Source organism: Castanea sativa, chromosome 1 (genome assembly GCF_040712315.1).
Source record: "Castanea sativa cultivar Marrone di Chiusa Pesio chromosome 1, ASM4071231v1".
Lineage (NCBI taxonomy): Eukaryota > Viridiplantae > Streptophyta > Magnoliopsida > Fagales > Fagaceae > Castanea > Castanea sativa.
Genome location: NC_134013.1, coordinates 7,450,556 through 7,457,127, shown reverse-complemented (window position 1 = coordinate 7,457,127; position 6,572 = coordinate 7,450,556).

The window sequence follows — 6,572 nt, the reverse complement described above, 5'->3', positions numbered from 1 at the left end:
TTAATCAAGTTTTATAGTAGCCTTCAACCACTGTAACCTATTCTTATCTACAGCTTTAAGATAATTTTACAAATACCACAACCAATATCCACAGGACCACAGGGCAAAATACCAAATATATGCTAATAGATCACTTTAGTTCCAAGCCATGGATCCTTAAATTCTCTAAGGCACTCTTCCTCTTCATTGGGGTTGTCTCAAATTCTGGATGCATGAAATCCAAAACTTAGCCACATCATTCTAGAAAATTGACTACTTGTATATTTTCACTAGAAAGAGTACCAAATTACACACTCAATATCACATACAACATAAATTATAAAAATATACTAAGCAAAAAAAAAGTGACAATTCTTCATATTGACTTACCTCAAAGCTGTAAAATTTATATCCGGTCGGATCTTTGGCTTTTCGCATTAAAAAAAAAAGTATTTGAGGATGGTAAGAAAGATAAGAAGTTCTTATGTAATTCTTCTTCAATCCCTCTAAGATCATAATCTAAGTCAACCAATCCAACCCTTGGGCAAGTCCTTCTAATAAGAATATACATTATAAAGTTAATAAATGCCTATAAAACTAAAGTAATGGTAACAGCTCGCCATAAGCCAAATTAACACCAATAAGATTTTTCAATCTACAAACTGAAGCTTGTACACAAAAAAATCATTGAACCTCTCTATCTCAAACAAATTCATTTTCTATTGAGCACAAAATTTTCAATTTCGTAATAAAAAATACATCACACACATAACAAAAAGCAAAATGTATATACTTGAAGTCAAAGCCAATAGCCAAAAAAAAAAAAAAAAGTTAACAACTTTGCTTTTTAAAAAATTTATTACCATTTTTAAAACACTTATCATTTCTCGAGTGTTCAACACTTTGACAAATATTCCTCTATTTCTCTTTCATCTCTATTTTATATTTTTATTAATGTCTTTTTTTGGCTAATCTATTTTATTAATGTTGAAATCACCTTATTAAAGGTAGCGAAATATCTCCAACATGCCCTCCTAAACTTGGTTCAAGTGGGTTTTCCTGTCTCATTTTGGGATGGAATCCCCTAAATCGAACCGTTTCCTTCCTATCTAGTTGTCATTTATCCATACCCTTCTCTCCATATTAGGACCAAGATAGCAAGGGTTTTTGAACCATAGGAATGACTGAACCTAGCTATAAGCTTTTAGCCTTGGTGACAACATGACTATTTGATTAACCTCTAGGACAGTAAAAACGAGAAGCGTTTACAAATTACTATCAACTTAGCAGAGTTATAAAATAAAACAATAACATGGATTGAATTGGATAACAAGTTAAAACCGTTCAAAGATGGCTTAACCTCGTGACAATGTGCAAACATTATATAGCAGAGTATTATTGGTCCATATAAAATCAAATTTGCAATCAACCAATTTATCTTTTATGTCTCCTGTCTCATCAAAATCTGTTCATGAAAGTCAAATTGTTCCAGTTGCCCTCAGATTATATGACAATTCTAGTCATGGACTTGTTAGGTATCCATTTTTTTTTATAATGACATGGTTTTCCACAAATGCGGCTTAATTAAGTATGTGTTGGTTTGACAAAGAGAGAGCTTGCATTTTAGAGTTCTTAGTTCTAGCTAGCATTCTACCATTCTAGGCTTCTAGCAACTTGCACGTTTAAAAAAATGTATTAAAAGAGCTCCCAAGACATTAACAATTTTTTATTTTTTTATTAATGTAATTTAGCCGTGTTTTGCTCTCAGTTTTGTTCAATATTATAGTTGCTATTTTATGTTGAACCTTTGACAAATGACAAGTAACAATTATTATTATTATTTTTAAACAGTTTTAATTTATGACGTTCATTTTTGCTGATAGTTCTTTATCATTAGACCAAACTACCAATTAGTTTGTAGTGTAGGCAGAAAATTGAACTTCAAATTTCTTATTCAATTATTAAAAATTTTACCAGTTAAGTTAACTGAAACCCACAAATGATGAGCAACAATTAATGATGATCACGGTTATTTTTGTCCAATATGCAATCTATTCTTTTACCAATCATTGTCTTTTAGTTAGATGGAAATAAATTATAGTTGAATATGCAATTGTAACTTCGGGATTGCCTATCTAATTCTTATTTTTTTAATTTCTCCTAGGTACTAACCAGATCCTAGAAATCTCTTTAAGTCTTTATAATGTCATTCGGTAGCAGGTGTGTGTTTGTCTCTTTTATTTTTATAAATAAATTTATTATTTATTTTGAATTGTAAAGAACAGGAGCAGAATTGTTAAAGTAAAACCCATTCTCACACTATCCAAGGCTTGAAACTAGAAAACAAGTTTGTCACGTGCATTCCTTATCTTCGAGGTTTGGCCAAAATGGGCTTTTGCTATTTTTGCGAAAAAAATCAGCATGTTACCTCCTTTTCCAAACTAATTAGGAAAATGTCCCTCTTTTGAAACTTGATTTTCTCAAAATCGAATTAAGCTTTATAGCGACGTTTTAAAAAGTCTATAGTGATGTTTTTAAGGACCTATAGTGACGTTTTGTAACTCGAGCTCCATGAACTCAAGTTATAGGTAAAAAAAAAAAAAACTTGCATGTAACTCGATTTTATGGAGGTTGAGTTACAAAACGCCGCTATAGGTCCTTAAAACGTCACTATAGGATCCTTAAAACGTCACTATAGGGCTCCATAATTTTTTTTTGAAACTCGATTTTGAGAAAATCGAGTTTCAAAAGAGGGGTATTTTCCTAATTAGTTTGGAAAATGGGGTATTTGCCCATTTTTTTTGTGCGAAATGGGCATTTGCCCATTTTTGCCTCGAGGTTTCATTATCTCCTTCCTTCTTAAAGAGATGAAACCTTTGGATTGAAAGGTGGCTTTTGATGAATTATTTCCATCAGAAAGAGTCCAAGACTTCCTTGAGTGGTTTATGCTCAGGAACTAGATGAAGGATTCTTGTGACTCCACCTCTTATGGATTTGGGTCGAAAACAGAAGTCGATTCACTCCCCATTCTCTTTTAATAAAGCTCGCCCTTGAGCCCTGGACAGGTTGGCCGGGTCTTTCCCTTTTGTTCTATTCCCGCCACGAGAAAGACGCATAGAAGAGATGAAAGAGGCAAATTACTATATCAGGGACCTGAGAAGATTAGAGCTCATTCAGAAACAATTCATCAATCGAAGAAGCGAGTTTCCAAAGAGCAGAGCAGACCGGAGCCAAAAGAATTCCAGTTTCCTATTATGTTGTTGGTAGTTACTGCTAGCAGGCAGGCGATACATCACCTAGGCTGACAGGTGAGGGGCAAGTGAAAGCCAAGTCAAGAAAAGAAGACCATGTATATAACAAAAACAAAGTTTTAATCTCAAAATTTTGGAAGCTGACTATGGATTATCACAAAGAAATCACGTGTCATACAAAAATTAGTAAGGTTATACCTAACAAGAAATGCGGATTATGATATTATTAAATCCGAACAACTTCCCCATCACAATTCAAACATCTTGTTTCTTTAATATTATTATTTTTGGTATGATTACATTATTTTAGTTCTGTCATTACAACTTGTGGCAATAGATGGACAAATTAGATGCGTTAATCTTTGAAGTCATGGAAGAAGTGGTGCACAATTAGGAAAGTACTACTATAATGGGCCAATTTTTTATTTTTTTCAAGAAATTGCTTTGATGACAATTTTAAAAGATGATATGCAAAAACAAAAAAGGTTTGACTTATCTTCAATACTTTATTGATTGGATATGTCCTTTTGTTTTAAATGTACAATGACAAGTAGTAGTGAGTTTTAATCTCCACCTTTTATTTAGTTATTGGATAATGTGACAGTTTCTCATTAAAACAAAATGAGATTTTAGTTAAAAAAAAATACTGGAGATAAGCTAAACCCAAACAAACATAAGGAAAAAGAGAGAGAGAGAGAGAGAGAGAGAGAATTTATTGAAAGTAAATGGTTAATTAATATAAGAGATTCTCTTGATAATTTAAAGGTTATTGGGGAATATACCTTTTAATTTTTTTAACCTTAATAGGAAATAGAATTGTTTGATTGTCTTGACCCAAGTTTTCAGGCGTGAGCGTGATCAGTTATAGGCTTGAAAATTTAGCATGCCTTAAAAAAATATTGAAAGTAAGCTAAATTCAAACAAACATAAGGAAAAAAAAAATAAAGTTATTTGAAAGTAAATATATAGTTAATTAATATAAAAGATTCTCTTGATAAATTTAAAGGTTATAGGGGAATATACCTTTTTATTTATTTTTTATTTACCTTAAACAGGAAATAGAATTGTTTGATTGTCTTGACCCAGATTTTTAGGTGTGAGTGTGATCAGTTATAGCTGGGCTTGAAAATTTAGCATACCCTAACTGATCCAAATTGCATCTGCACTAGAGGAACAATAATTTTACCGGGGAATTGTTAAATTTGAGGATTTGGTTGTTTGAGAATTTTTTTTTGATATAAGATAGAATTTCTACTCTGCTCTAGTTTTAATCTAAGTGTATATGTGTGTGAAGCTCCCTCTTGGAGACTTGAACTCCGGCTCTAGCCCCCAACACCCCACAAGCATTTATACTTGTGGAGTGACTACCGCACCAAGGGTGCGCAGTGGTGAGAATTTTCCTTTTAATTTACTTAGGTTCTTGGTAATTTAGTTTCCACTTTCCACTAATATGAATTTTATCATGTATTATCATCTTGTCATTAATTTATCTTCTAAAAAAAAGGCATGTTATTAATGTCTATTAATTTTACTTAGGTTCTTGGTAATTTAGTTTTCACTTTCCACTTACCATTAATATGAATTTTATCATGTATTATCTGCTTGTTATTAATTTCTCTTCTAAAAAAAAAGGCACGTTATTAATTTCTATTAATTCTACATCACATGATATAAATCAGTTCAATTGTTCAAGTCGTTCGTTATTTTCTCTTTGCAAGGCGAAATTGACTGAAAAAATCCCAAACTATAATTTTCTATTTGTTGAGTGAGCTTTTCAGCAAGAGAATTTGATAGGTTTGTTTTTTTTTTTTTCTCTGGTTTGATAGCGAGGAAAGGAGAATTTGAACATTGTACATCTCCAATGGGAACATTAAAAAGTGCTAATTAAATTATAAGACTTTTTATATTAATTTGATGGTTAATCGTATTAGAAGATGAAGAAATTTCAAGGCTCATGAGTCAAGGCAATGAGTGCTTCAAGTTGGGTTTAGGGGCACTTAATCGTTGACCAATTCCCTACAAGTCTGCAACCCTTGTTAATGTTTTTATTTATATTTTTCTGATAAACCTTGTTAGAGCTCTTGTAGCTTATTATTGTAATCTCTGCTTTTTAAAAAAAAAAAATATAATTATCTTTTCTTTTTTTTTTTCGAAAAAAAAAAATTATCTTTTCAAGTAAATAAGAAAAAATTCTCTTGGTTATGAGCTATGATTAGAGTGTTTTCTAACGTACCAATTGTGGTTTTACTTTTAACTGCCTCGTGTACTGTTTTTTAGTTGGGATGTAAAATGTAATCCTATTCGCCAATTTCTGTGTTAACATACTATTAGTGCCAAGCATCATATATATATATATATATATATATATATATATATATATAGCGAAACGTTTGACTTTTTATTGACCACTCTTTATTGCTCCATGTGGCAATACAAATTTATAACACGTATATATTTTAAAACACTAAACAATTACGTCTTTTCAATTTATGCGTTAAGTTTCAATATCTACTCACCGTTTCGCATAAAATGTATATATTAAAACAAAACACTATTATTGAGAAGAAAAACATTAGTAAGGCATAGAGAAGAGAATGACAAATCTGAGAAGAAAAGCATCTATAAGGTATTTAAAGAAATCTTTCAATAATATTGTTGCTACCTTTGGTGTAGTTTGATTTTTGGACATTTTCAATATTTAACAAAAAAAAAACCAACTTACAAAAATATCAATGACCCATACTATTGGGAATTTAGAGGAGTAATATAATGAAATAACAAAATGATCCAGTAGACAAATAGAAAATTAGATTCACTTGAAAGTACAATTGAATGTTATCCTTAGACAATATTTGCTCCCACACAAGAGTTATTAAAGGGTTACTACAAATTTGTCCTTAGGATACAATTAAATTTATTAGGTTCTATAAATAGCAATTTTGAAGAAGACCCACATGTTTCTTGTGTTTCTAAGAAAGATGAAAGAGAAGAAGTTGAGAAGAAATTACCAAATGAATATGAACCATTATTTATACCTAAATGATTATGATCCTTCAATAAACATCTTTTCATTCAATGACACATTTTTCATTCAATAGGCATATTTTCAATCCATATGCACATTTTAATTCTATAGACACCTTTAATATATATCTAATATGAAGGGTTATGACATTTCAATAGGCACCTTTTGGTATATCTAATATGAAGAGTTTTGACCTTTTAATAGACATCTTTTGGTATATATATTACAACCTTTCTTGTATATACCTATGTATACAACACAAATCAAACTAGAGATGTAACATTTTGTCTCTTATTCATTCCCACAAAAAATAAATA